Source organism: Loxodonta africana, chromosome 5 (assembly GCF_030014295.1).
Source record: "Loxodonta africana isolate mLoxAfr1 chromosome 5, mLoxAfr1.hap2, whole genome shotgun sequence".
NCBI classification, from domain to species: Eukaryota; Metazoa; Chordata; class Mammalia; order Proboscidea; family Elephantidae; genus Loxodonta; species Loxodonta africana.
Genome location: NC_087346.1, coordinates 146468518 through 146483343, shown reverse-complemented (window position 1 = coordinate 146483343; position 14826 = coordinate 146468518). Strand labels below are relative to the sequence as shown.

General features: G+C 43.6%; 1 pseudogene; it reads right to left on the bottom strand.

The window, feature by feature from the left end:
• The window catches only part of LOC100660573 (hypoxanthine-guanine phosphoribosyltransferase-like), a 63054-nt pseudogene that overhangs the window by 1607 nt on the left and 46621 nt on the right, over positions 1-14826 (bottom strand).

The window sequence follows — 14826 nt, the reverse complement described above, 5'->3', positions numbered from 1 at the left end:
GGACTAGCCCCTGGAGAAGGACACCATGCTTGGTAAAGTAGAGGGTCAGCAAAAAAGAGGAAGACCCTCAGTGAGATGGATTGACACAGTAGCTGCAATAATCAGCTCAAAAATACATACCTTTGTGAGGACGGCACAGGATTGGGCAACATTTCGTTCTGTTATACATAAGGTTGTCACGAGACAGAGCCAACTTGACTGCACCTAACAACAACAACATGTTTTACCACAATTAAACAAAGGAGCCCTGGTGGTGCAGTGGTTAAGCTCTTGGCTGCTAACTGAAAGGTCAGCAGTTTGAATCCATCCAGAGGCTCCAGGAAAGAAAAGACCTTTCGATCTACTTCAGTAAAGATTACAGCCCTGGAAACCCTAAGGGACAATTCTACTCTACCCCATGGCAACAGGTTAAACAAACAAACAACTACACCTGGCACTCAGGAGTTAAATTTAGAGCTATCATTGACTTCCGGGGTCAAGACACTGTTCACCCCCAAGGGGCTGCATTGATTGGTCTGAGACTCCATGGGAAGCACCATCCACCACAATATAGCCCCGGCTGACTTTATTTGTAAGCTATTTGTGACTCAGATATTTGTAACCCAAGAATTTATTTCTCCTGTTAAAAAAAGAAAGAAAACTGAGCTGGGTAATTTGAGACATGACCTAATGTGAGGCCTTGAATTTGATTATGCTAGTGTCTGTACCAGGTGCTGTGGCTGTAAGACTATAGTATATCTTTTGAGTTTTTAATATATTCAATGTCCTGTGCTAGAAATTTATAAGAAAAGCCGTTGATATTTAAATCTTTTTGCAGAAAACCAGGTATTTGAGTTACATCATGGATGTCACCTAATACTCAAGAAAGTCAGGAGAAGCAAGGTGAAGCTTCCAACTTGAGAAACAGACTTGGGGTTTTCCATTTTCTGAGCCATTAGAGTTACCGACTTGGACTCATGCATAAGGGCTGATGACCGGATCTGCGGCCAGAACTGGCAAATGACATGGCGTGTGACTGGTCAGTTTTTCTGTATGCTGTGGTTTTTTTTTTTAATTCCATTTCCTTGCTGAAATGGGATGACTAATGGGTGTCATGCAACAAAAGCAAGTTGGTGAAAAATCCCAAAAAGGAGAAGATGAGCGTTGCTGACGTAGTAAACTAAGTAGATGGAAATTGGGTGTAAGAACATTCTGGAAAATCAAAAACATCAAGCAAAAGAAGTTCCAACCTTATTTCCTCAAATCCAAGAAGGTCATTCATTTCACTTCTTCTCATTTCAAAAATTATGAGCATCTTAACACGGATGTGTTTATTTCATGTGTTGTTTTTCCTGAAGAGTAGTTATTATATTGATGGCACATGTAACAATTAATGAATAGAAGAAATATATAATTCTCCATTCGGATATCCCTCTACGTCTCATTTTCATCCAAGTAAGAAAGTTCAATGGTTATTTAAGTCCATTGGTTTTGCATGAAAGGAAAAAGAAAACAAACCAAACAAACTGACATAGCTTGGTAAAAGAAAAAACATAGCAGGTAGTAATCATATTGCCACCACTTGTCAGTTTGTCATTCTATGGTGGCTGGCATGTTGCTGTGATGCTGGAAGCTATACTGCTGGTATTTCAAATACCAACAGAGTCAGCCATGGTTTCAGCAGAACTTCTAGACTAAGACAGACTAGGCCTGGCAATTTACTTCTGCGAATCAGTCAAGGAACATGCAATAGATCACAAGAGAATATTTTCTGATATAATGCTGGAAGTCAAGCCCGCTAGTTTGGAAGCATTACATAATAGTCACAATAATGGACTCTAGCACTTTGGAATCATGAGGATGGCCCAGGATCAGGGAGCCTTTTGTTCTGTTGTATGTGGGGTTGCCGTGAATCTGAGCTGACTTGACAGAAACTAAAAACAGCCCAGATGTTGGGGAGATAAGTGTTGCGGCCATCAATTTGTACTGGACTTAGAGCTCCTTACAGGAATTATTTTTTACTGAGTCCCTTCTGTGTCTCCCGGGTGGTGCTGAAAGACACAGATCAAACCAGTCAGTTATCTGTAGCTTAAACTTCCTGACTCACCCAGATAAGTAAGCTCGCTGAGTATGGCTCTCAGTGACAGCACACCCAAGAAAAAGACTTCACTGGATGACAGCAATGTCCTAATGCCAAAATGGAAACGTTAACTTTGAACACTTAGCAATTAATATAAGCTGCTCCTTTTCAAAGGTCCTGAAAAATATTACGTTCAAAAGTACCTGGCCTGGAAATGGCACAAAGCAGAGGCTCAAAGAAGAACAGTGTCCTTCCCTCCTGCCTCTCAATTCAGCTTCTCTGTACTTTCCACTTCGCATTATGAGGCCTTCCTGGGACTGTGCCTCTTCATATGTCCAACTCAGAGCCTTGAAGAATAACAAAATACAGATAATAATAGTAATCGCAACTAGAATGACAACAAGAACAGATATTTGTTGAATACTAGATGCCAGGCCTATGCTGACCACTTTTGAGACACCCATTTGCGCTATTAATTCTCACAGCACTCCTGTGAGGTGGCTGCTCTTATGCGTCCCTCCCTCTCTTTGTTTTTTTAATTTATTAATTAATTATGTTTTAGAACAGTTATAGGCTTGTATAAAAAGTGACAGAATGTCTGGAGTTCCCATACACTCCTCCTCCCCCTGCCCACAATTTCCCCGGTTATTAACATCTTGCATTGATGTGGTACGTTTGCTACAATTGGTAAGCCAATAGTAATACGTTATTGTTAACTAAAAGGCAGCCTGGTGGCACAACAGTGAAAAGCTCAGCTGTTAACCGAAAGGTTGGCGATTTGAATTCATCTAGCGGCTCTATGGGAGAGAGACCTGGTGATCTGCTTTGGTAAAGATTATGCCCAGAAAACCCTATGGGGCAGCTCTACCCTGTCACATGTGGTTGCTATGAGTTGATTGACTCAATGGCACCCAACAACAACATTATTAACTAAAGTCCATGGTTTACATCGGGGCTTAGTCTTTGTGTTGCCCAGTCCTATGGTCTTTTGACAAATGCATAATGTCAGGAGTCTCTAGAAAGGATGAGGAAGCCAGGATCAGGGGTACCTAGACGGGAAGAGGAAGCCAGAGTCAGGGTGTCCAGATAGGAAGAGAAAACCAGGGCCAGGGGTGGTGAGAGAAAATGGTATGGACTCTGGAAACAAGTTCAAATCCTGCTCTAAAACAATTTACTTAATAGCTGAGGGACCATGGAAAAGCCACTTCCTGTATCAATCTCAGAGGGTTCACAGGTAGCATGGAGTTAATCAATGGCACCTATTTCATAGAGATGCTGAGGGTATTGATTGACTTTAGCACAGTTCCTGGCATGGAAACAAAACCCAAAAGTAAAAACTCACTGCTCTTTAGTTGAACTGCCCAATGGGGTTTCTAAGGCTGTACATCTTTATGCAAGCAGACTGCCACATCTTTCTCCCATGGAGCAGCTGGTGGGTTCAAACTGCTGAACTTTTGGTTCGCAGCTGAGAGCTTTAACAACTGTGCCACCAGGGTTCCTCTGGCATGGGACTAAACCAAAAACAAAACAAAACATCCAAACCTATTGCCATCGACTTAATTCTGACTCGTAGTGACCCTATAAGAGAACTGCCGCATAGGGTTGCTAAGGAGCAGCTGGTGGATTCAAACTCCCAGCCTTTTGGTTAACAGCCAAGCTCTTAACCACTATGCCACAAGGCTCTGGTATGGGACTAAAAGGTCATGAATAGTTCTTATTATTAAGGGAGATTAGAAAAGTACTACACAGGATTTGAAGAAATGTTACAGTGGTCTCTTGTTTGGTATTTATGTTATCCAAGATTCCTGGTCATATGGGGGTATTTTCCAGTGAAAAGAGTATCGGGAACATGGCAAAGCATCCCGAGTTTTGAGCAGGCAAGTCACATCACCTTCCCAAACCTCAGTTTTCTCTTATGTAAATGGGAATAAAATCTTAGAACCTACCTCACAGTGTGATGTAAGATCCAAATGCATGATAAAATGCTGGAAAAAGTGTGGACAAAGTTGAATTGTTGATGTGACGATGTTATAATTTTCTTTTTTCTTGGAATGTTGGGAAAAATAGAATGTTTATAAATCTGACTCTATTTAAAATGCCCTTATGAAAACCAGATATGTAAAGGAAGTCTATAGCAAATATTCCGGGTAAGTAAAAAATACCAGAATACTTAGCAAGTAACAGCTGATGTGCACACTGAAATACAAGAATGGCCTAAGGAGGGAGACAGACCAGCTACTTAGTCCGGGCTCTTGCTCTCTCACTGCCGTCTGGCTGCTTCGCAAGTGGCTTGGGCCCTTGTTCTGTGTGCTCTTGGACTTTAATGCACTTAATATGTGAAAACTAGCTCTCATTGGGGAGCCTTGGTGGCACAGTGGTTAAGAGCGTGGCTGCTAACCAAAAGGTCAGCAGTTCGAATCCACCAACTGCTCCTTGGAAACTCTATGGGGCAGTTCTACTTTGTCCCATAGGGCTTGTGAGTCAGAATCAACTCAGCTGCAATGGATTTTTTATTTAACTCTCATTTAAGGGGCTGCTGTTCAAACTGAATGGTCATTTTAGTTCCCACATTTTAACTGCTACTCTAGGTGATGGAAACGGTTAACGCACTTGGATGCTAATCAACAGGTTGGAGGTTTGAGCCTACCCATAGGCATCTTGGAAGAAAGGCCTGAAGATCTACTTCCCCCAAATCAGCCCCTGAAAACCGTAGGGAGCACAGTTCTACTCTGACACACATGGGGTCCCATTAGTTGGAGTTGACTTGGCTGTAACTGGTGGAGATGGTGGTTGTTACTGACTCCTGCCCTGGGGCAGCCCCCACTCTGCTTTCTCCAGGCCCCTCCCAGAACTCCTTCTTGCCTTCAGCGCTCTGACACTTCTCTGTTGTTACGCTCCTTGATCACCCATCTCTCAACCCCACCTCCAATCCAACAGAAAACCTCATTCAGCTCTACCTCCAAAATGTATCCAGAACCTGACCACACCTCACCACACCGATCAGGATCCCAACATTCTCACTTGGATTCTTGCAAAGCCCTCCCTGACTGGTCTCCTGCTTCCACACCCTTGGGGTCTAGGGCAGTCCTTCTAGAAAGCAAAGCACACCGTGTCACTCCGCCCGCCCCCCACTGCTGCCACCGCCCTCAGCTCAACACCCTCCAGCGGCTACCCAGTTCTCAGAGCAAAAGCCAAGACGGATGGATGACGGAGCCCTGCCAGGCTCTCTGCCTCCCCATTCCCTGCCGCTCTGCCCTCATCTTCCCCTCTTCTCTCCCCTGCTCATCTGCTACAGCCACACTGGCCTCCCGGTCGCTGCTCATTCCCGATTCAGGGCTTGCACTGCCTGGAACAGTATCCCCAGGTATTCAGATGGTGAGCTTCCTGCCCTCTTTCTTGTCTGGGCTTAAATGTCCCCCTTTCTGCACAGTCTTTCTTTTACCCCTCCATGCTTTTATAGCCCACTGTCTCTGCTCTAGGAGTCCCCATGTGGTGGAAATGGTTCATGTGCTCAGCTGCTAATGGAAAGATTATAGGTTTGAGTCCACTTCGAGGTGCCTCCAGAGAAAGGCCTGGCGATTTACTTTTGAAAAATCAGGCATTAAACACCCAATGGAGCACAGGTCTATACTGAAACACGTGTGGTCGGATGGGTCAGAGTCAACGGCAACTGGTTTTTGGTCCCTTCTCTGTGTCATTTTTCTCCATCTTCACCTATTTTCACGGTGCTTCCTACACGTCGGGCACTGTTCCAAGCTTTTTTTTTTTTTTTTTTAAGCTATCTCACTTAATTCTAAAAAAATCCCTATGAGGTGGATATTATTATTACCTGCATTTTATCGATGAGGAAATGAAGGCACAGCAAAGCTATGTCACTTGACCGAAGTCCCAGAGCTAGCATGAGGCAGAGCTGGGCTTCCAACCCAGGCAGTCTGGCCTCAGACCCCCCCTCCCAACTCTGCACGGGCTGCCGCTCACTGCACTTAGCACCACATGGCATATTATTGAAATATGAGCTTATTTATTTTCTGTCTTCCCTTCTGTAAGCGATAAAAAGGCAGGGACTTTTGTTTGTTTTATTTGTTGTTTGAGTCCATGTTGTAGCCACTGTGTATTTTGAGTGTCTTCCAGCCTAGGGGGCTCATCTTCCAGCACTGTATCAGGCAACAGTCTGCTGTGCAATCTGCAGGTTTTTATTGGCTAAGTTTCAGAAGTAGAGTTCCATGACTTTCTTCCTCGTCTGGAAGCCCCACTAAAGCTTGTCCACCATGGGTGACTCTGCTATTTGAAATACCGGTGGCATAGCCAGTATCACAGCAACATGCAAGCCACCACAGTACAACAAACTGGCAGATGGGTGGTGGGCTGCATTCCTAGTACCCAGGAAAGTGCTAGCCCATAGTAGTTGTTCAGTAAATATTTGTTGAGTGAGCTAATCAACTTATCACAAGTAAATTAAATAACTATTAAAGGCCATAATTAATAAGCTCCAGGACAGGAGAAATTATATCTGTCTTGTTTACGGTTAAAACTCCAGTGGGTAGAAGAGTGCTTGGCATAGACTTGGACCTGAAATTCTTGAAAGTACCAATGAATAGGTTGCAGTTTCCTTATCAACAAATGAGCTATATGGCCATTAAGATCCTTCCAGCCGGCAAGTTTGCATTGCCCTTCATCCATGAATACCAAATGCTTCCAAGAGGTCACAGCCTTGAAAACCCTATGGAGCAGTTCTGCTCTGCACACATGGGCTTTCTATGAGTCAGAATTGAATCGATTGCAACTAACAACAGCAATCTACCTGGCAAGTTCCTGGGCGGCACAAATAATTGGCATTTGGCTATTAACTGAAAAGTTGGTGGTTCAAATCCACCTAGTGTTGTCTTGGAAGAAAGGCCTGATGATCTACTTCCATAACATTACCAAAAACCCAAAGCCAAACCAGCTGCCGTCGAGTCGATTCCGACTCATAGCGACCCATAACATTAAAAACATTACAGCCGTTGAAAATCCTACGGAGCAGTTCCGCTCTGAAACATGTGGGTCACCAGTAGTTGGAACTGACTCAAGGACTTTTTTTTTTTTGTTGTACTTTAGATGAAGGTTTACAGAGCAAATCAGTTTCTCATGAAACAATTAATACACATATTGTTTTGTGACAACGGTTGCCACCCCCACAACTTGTCAACACTCTCTCCTTCCTGACTTTGGGTTGCCTATTACCAGCTTTCCTGTCTGCTCTTGCTTTCTCAGCCTTGCCCCTGGGCTAGTGCCCCATTTAGTCTCATTTTTTTTTTTTATGGGCTTGTCTAATCTTTGGCTGAAGGGTGAAACTCAGGAGTGACTTTAGTACTGAGTTAAAAGTGTGCCTGGGGGCCATACTCTTGGGGTTTCTCCAGTCTCTGTCAGACCATTAATTCTGGTCTTTTTTTGTAAGTTTGAATTTTGTTCTACATTTTTCTCCAGCTCTGTCCTGGACCCTCTGTTGTGATCCTTGTCAGAACAGTCCATGGTGGTAGCCAGGCACCATCTAGTTGCGCTGGACTCAGTCTGGTGGAGGCTGTGGTAGTTGTGGCCCATAAGACCTCTGGACTAATCTTTCCCTTGGATCTTTGGTTTTCTTCATTCTCCCTTGCTCCAGACAGGGTGAGACCAGTGGAGTCCCTAAGATGGTCACTCACAAGCTTTTAAGACCCAGAAGCTACCCATCAAAGTAGGATGTAGAACATTTTCTTTATAAGCTATGTTATGCCAGTTGAGCTAGATGTTGCCCGAGATCGTGGTCCCCAGGCCAGTAACTCTGTCCCTCAGGGAGTTTGGGTGTGCCTACGGAGCTTCCATGATCTTGCCTTGGTCAAGTTGTGCCAGCTTCCCCAGTATTCTGTATTGTCTTACCCTTCACTAAAAGTTACCACTTATCTATTGTCTATTTAGTGTTTTTCCCTTTTTTTTACCCCTCCCCTCCCTCGAAACCATCAGAGATTGTTTCTTTCTGTGTGTAAACCTTTTCATGAGTTTGTACAGTAGTGGTCTCATACAGTATTTGTCCTTTTGTGATTGACTCATTTTACTCAGCATATGGAGGGCATTTTTTCTTTTTTTAATGAAACCGGCACAGTGCAAAAACACAGCCAAGGTCGCTCAGTTATTTAAGCAGCCTGGCGGCTCAACAGTTAAATGCTAGGCTGCTAACCAAGAGTTGGTGGTTTGAACCCACTCGGTCGCTGCATGGGAGAAAGACCTGGCCATCCGCTCCTGTGAAGATTACAGCCTATGTCTGTTCCTTCTACCGTCTGTAAGCTCTTAAAAAGCAAACACCGTCTTTTTCATCTATTTTAATCCCAATATCATAGTGTTTATTGGCTGAAACGTAAGAATAACATATTCAAAAACAAAAGTAAAGCATAAAGGATGAAAGAAAGTGGGTCCTAAAAAATACAAACAGCAGCAAATTAACCTCACTGTGTATCATATGGAAACCCTGGTGGCGTAGTGGTTAAGTGCTATGGCTGCTAACCCAAAGGTCAGCAGTTCAAATCCACCAGGCACTCCTTGGAAACCCTATGGGGCAGTTCTACTCTGTCCTATAGGGTTGCTATGAGTCAGAATCGATTCGACGGCAATGAGTTTTTTTTTTTTTTTTGGTGTATCATATAGATAACATGACCACCCAGACACAAGGAATTAAGTCATGTTTGAACATAATACTCCGTCTGACTGTGCATTATTAAAGGGATGTATTCTAAGGTCAAAAATAACCTCAAATAAATCTTGGCCTTTAGTCAATAGGTTTGTTTTGATATATTTCCTGTGTTGTAGGTTAGGCCAAAAACATAGAGTATATGCCTGAAATGGGAGATAAGCAAAAACACTGTGATAGTGGAATGGAATTGGCAAGATCACTGTGAACTCATGTTTATGTTTGAAACGTAAATATGAAATGAAAGCTCAACCCACCAGAACAATGAAATACACAATGATATGAATAATGAATAAACAATGATATAAACAGTGATATGAATGATGAATGAACAATGATATGGGCATTGATATGAACAACAAATTAACAAGGATATGAACAACTGAAGAAGAGAAAGCCTGTGCCTGGTTTACAGATGGTTCTGTGTGATATGTAGTCACAAGTTGAAAGTGGATAGTGGCAGCACTACAGCCCCTTTCTGGGATCTCCCTGAAGGACAGTGGTGAAGGGAAATCCTCCCAATGGGCAGAACTTTGAGTGGTGCACTTGGTTGTTCACTTTGCTTGGAAGGAGAAATGGCCAGATGTGCAATTGTATACTGACTCATGGGCTGTGGCCAAAGGTTTGGCTGGACGGTCAGGGACTTGGAAGAAACATGATTGGAAACTTTGAGACAAGGATTTATGGGGAAGAGGTATGCAGATAGACCTCTCTGAATGGGTCAAAGAAGTGAAGATACTTGTGTCTCATGTGAATACCCACCAAAGGGTAACCTCAGCAGAAGAGAATTTTAACAAGCAAGTGGATAGGATGACGTGTTCTGTGGAAACCAGTCATCCCCTTTGCCCAGCTATTCTGTCTTTGCTCAGTGGGCTTATGAACAAAGTGCCCATGGTGGCAGGGATGGAGGTTATGCATGGGTCCTGCAACATGGATTTCCACTCACCAAGGCTTGTTAATTTGTTGTTCATATCAATGCCCATATCATTGTTCATTCATCATTGGCTACAGCCACTGCTGAGTGCTCAATCTGCCAGCAGCAGAAACCAACCCTGAGTCCCTGATATGCTACCATTCCTCAAGGTGATCAGCCAGCAAGCTGGTGGCGGGTTGATTACATTGGACCAGTTCCATCATGGAGAGGGCAGTGTTTTGTCCTAACTGGAATAGACACTTATCCTGGATACAGATTTGGCTTCCCTGCATGCAATGCTACTGCAAAAACTACCATCTGTGGACTTTCAGAATGCCTTATCCCCAGTCATGGATCCCACACAACTTTGCCCCTGACCAAGGAACTCACTCCACAGCAAATGAAGTGTGGCAGTGAGCCCATGCTCATGCAATTCACTGGTCTGACCATGTTTCCCACCATCCTGAGACAGCTAGCTTGATAGAATGATGGGAAGGCCTCCTACAGACTCATCTATGAGGCCAGCTCGGTGAAAATACCTTGCAGGGTTGGGGCCATGTTCTCCAGGAGGCTGTATATTCTCTAAACCATCATCCAATAAATGGTGCTGTTTCTCTCATAGCCAGGAGTCATGGGCTCAGGAATCAAGGGGGAGAAATGGGAGTGGCACTACTCACTATTAGCACTCACTATTAGCCCTTGTGACTCACTCACAAGATTTTTCCTTCCTGTCCCCTCGACCTTATGCTCTGCAGGTCTAGAGGTCTTAGTTTAAAAAGGAGGAATGCTCCCACCTGGAGACACATCACTGATTCCATTGAACTGGAAGCTAAGAATGCCACCTGGCCACCGTGGGCTCCTTATGCCTCTGGATCAGCAGGCAAAGGAGGGAGTTACTATACTGGCTGGTGTGATTGATCCAAGAGGAAATTTGATTAATATTACATAATGGAAGCCAAGAAGAATATGTCTGGAATACAGGAGAGTCCTTAGGGCATCTCTTAGTACTACCATACCCTGTGACTAAAGTTAATGGAGAATTACAGCAACCCAATTCCAACATGATTACTAATGGCCCAGACCCTTCAGGAATAACAGTTTGGATCACCCCACCAGGCAAAGAACCACCACCAGCTGAGCTGCTTGCTTAGGGCAAAGGGAATACAGAATGGGTGGTGGAAGAAGGTAGTTCTAAATACCAGTTATGGCCACATAACCAGTTGCAGAAATGAGGACTGTAATTGTTATATTTCTGCTTTGTATGTGTGCATCAAATATTTTTGTTTTCTTCACTTACAAAGTGTAACAGGGCTAGTATGTTTTCAGTTGTACATGTGTTAGTTGTATCAAGTTAGGCACAAATATGACTTCGTAATTGTTTTTATTCAGAAATTATGTATGGTTTGGGGAGATGTGTACAGGTGCTAAGTTGACGAGGGGTAGACTGTAAGGGTTCAGATTGTGTGTCAACTTGGTGGGGCCATGATTCTCAGTGTTTTGGTAGTTGTATAATGTTGTGATCACTTCTCTGTTGAAATTTGATATGTAATCTGCCCCATGATGGAATCTGCTGAGTTATGCTGGCAGAGGCTGGGCCTATGATGGCTCATCATCCCCTCAGCCTTCATCTCTCTGCCCTCCACCTCCTACTACCTTCCTGATCACCTTGCCAAGGTTTTTGGTGTGTTCTGGATCCTGCAGCTGCCTCTTGTCATCTGACCTCTGGTTCTTGGGACTTGAGCTAGCAGCTTACCTGCTGATCTTGAGATTCATCAATCTTCACAGCAAGAGCCCTGCTCTCTGACCTGCTGATCTTGGGTTCACCAGCCCCTGCAGCTACGTGAATCAGGAGAAGCCTTGCGGTCTTGCTTGCTGATCTTGGGATTCATCGGCCTTCACAGTCTGTGAGCAGGAGCCCTGCTCTCCAACCTACTGATCTTGGGTTTGCCAGCCCCTGCAGCTGTGTGAATTGTGAGAGGCCTCTATCCTGATCCATGGACTTGGGACTTTCTAGCCTCTACAATCTCATGAGCTGTTTCCTTGATATAAATCTCTCTTTTCTATATATGTATTTATATGCTTTACTGGTTTTGCTTCTCTAGAGAGCCCAGCCTAAGACAACACCCCAGTAGCAATGAGTATATTTAGCATCCATATTTTAGTTTCTAAGGAACTAGTGGTTCTGGCTGATTCCAGATCTAGGTCAGGGAAAGTACAAGATGAGGCTGGAACATTTTATTATGTCAGAAATCAAGGAAGTGCTTAAAGAATGATGGGACATGCCTAAAGGACATTAGAGCTGGCTTGAAGTAGCTCCCACTAGCCACATTTGAACATTAAAAAAAAAAATGGTAGAGGATTATAACGCATTGAATAAAAAAAGAACCTAGGAGTCCAGAATCATATTTTAAAAAGGATGCAGGGAGCTTCCCTTTATAAAAGAATGGAAGTAAATAAATGTGTTGTTAGATGCCATCTAGTTGATTCGGATTGATAACGACCTTATATGACAGAGTAGAACTGCTCCATAGTGTTTTCTTGGCTATAATCTTTATGGAAGCAGTTTTCCAGGTCTTTCTTCCGTGGAGCTACTGGGTGGATTCGAACTACCAATCTTTAGGTTAGCAGTTGAATGCAGACTGCTTGCACCACCGGGACTCCTTTAAGGCTTGTAGGGAGAATAAAACAGCTCTTTGGAGTTGCCTAATTTGTCAATAGAAGTATTTGAGCTCATTTTGCATAGAGCATACCCTAAGATGCCTGGGAGGCAAGAAGCCAGGGGTTTTGACTCAGCACTGCCAATCTCAGCTACATGACCTTGGGCAAGTACACTTGACCTCTCTGTGTCCTCATTTCTAAATTGAAGAAGTTGGATGACATCAGGGTCACAGACTCAAATACCTACAAGGGTGACATAAAGAAGTAAAATGCCCAGATGACTTGTGTCCTGTCTATGGTGGCAGTGACTCATCAGGTCCCGCCCAATGCTGCTAAGCAAGTGTATGGCTTGAGGTCACCTGATATTCCAGCTCCTCAAGAGAAGCCAGGAAACCAGACTTTTACATGACATTTTCCAAACCTTCCATTAATTAAAAAAACAACATTTCTGTGCAAACCAAACAAAGCATACCAGCATTAAAGAATGCTTTTTTCTGTGTTTAAACTTTTTTTTGAGTTCTTATAATATTTGTCCTTTTGTGACTAATTTCGTTCAGCATAATGTTCTCCAGATTCATTCTTGTTGTGAGATGTTTTGCGAATTCATCACTGTTCTTTATTGTTGCATAGGCCAACGCTTTGTGATTTCTGGCTCAAATGAACTCGGAAGTCCCTTCAAAGATTCTTTGTGAAAAACTAAATGATCCCTTTGGGCACGGAGCTGGTGTTCTATGCTTTAAATTGTTATGGTCCAAGGTGATTATCGGATTCATTCTCTTAGCGCTTTGCAAGATGACATTGGGAGAGGGGACAAGGCCTGGCACCTCTTTAAAACCAAATGTGTGGCCGTCGAGTAGATTCCGACTTATAGTGACATTTTAGGGTAGAGTAGAACTGCCCCCATCGGGTTTCCAAGGCTGTAATCTTTATGGGAGTATGAAGCCACATCTTTCTCCTGTGGAGCAGTTGGTAGGTTTGAACGTCTGACCTTTTGGTTAGCGGCTGAAAGCTAAACCATTGCACCACCAGGGCTCCTTGGTACCTTTTTGGGTCCCCGTTTCCTCACCTGTAGAATGAAGAGGTTGAAGCTCTCTGGGGAAGAGGGAATGAAGCTAATATTCACTGAGTGCCTGTTATGTCAGGCACTTTTCATAAATCATACCATTGAATCCCAATCATAATCCAACAAAGTAGATTTTGATCCCATTTTATAGATGAGGAAACTGAGGCTCTGAAAAGTTAAGTGAGTTATTCAAAGACATAATTGGGGTAGAACTGGAATTCAAGCCCAGGTCTATCTGACTCCAAAACTCATCTTTTCCAGTTCTGATATTTCATGATTCTAGAAAATAATGTTGGAGTCCCTGGGTGGTGCAAATGGTTAATATGCTTGGCTGCTAACTGAAAGGTTAGAGGTTCAAGACGGATGACTCGGAGGAAAGGCCTGGTGGCCTACTTCTGAAAAATCAGCCATTGAAAACCCTATGGAGTGCAGTTCTACTTTGACTACATGGGGTCACATGAGTCAGGATCCACTTGACGGCAATTGCAACTGGAGAAATCAGTGTGGCTATTTAATAAGGGTGAGACCCAATTGGTGATTGATGCCAAGTTTAAGAAAGCTGGCTGCAGAATCCACAGCTCCTGTCCTGACATCCAGGGAGCCACCCACAAGGGGATATTATCATGCAAGTTGCTGTTTACATGAAAGGAAACTGATTCCTGGGTCATGCAACACAGTGGCCTGGTTAATCAGGGACAGGGGCCTAATTATTGTGCACCTGGGCCCTTTTCAAAGCTCTGCCTGCATTTTATCCAATCAGTATGTAGTTACTGGGTGCTTCCTACCTACCAGGCATGGTGCTGAGGATAGAGAGGTGGGTAAGACATGTTCTTGACACCAAGCAGCTCTGGTCTAGTTAGAGAGTAAGGCAAATGAGTAGATCAATGCAGTGTGGCTCAGATGGAGTTCAAATGGAGCCCTCTGGGGGACCAAAGAAGAAAGTGTTGGTCTCAGGCCCCTCAAAGTCTGGGTTCCTAGCCTCTGCATGAATTTTGTATTCTTGAAGCCGAACATGGTACATAGCACAGAGTAGGTGTTCAACGAATGTCTCCTGGATGTCTGCAGGAGGAATGCATAAGTGGAAATTATCTATTTACATGTCTGTAGATTTCATTTCCAGGAGCCCTGGTGGTACAGTGGTTAAGTGCTCTGCTGTGAACCAAAAAGTCGGAGGTTTGAACCTACCAGCTGCTCCACCAGAGAAAAATGTGGCAGTCTGCTTCCACAAGAATTACCCATTGCTGTCAATCCTGACTCATAGTGACCTTATAGTGACCCTATAGGACAGAGTAGAACCATCCCATAAGGTTTCCAAGGCTGTCATCTATTTTATTTCGCTTTACATTTTTTTTTGATATTTTATATATATATATATATATATGTTTTTATCGTGCTTTTGGTGAAAGTTTACAGCTCAATTTATCATACAAAAA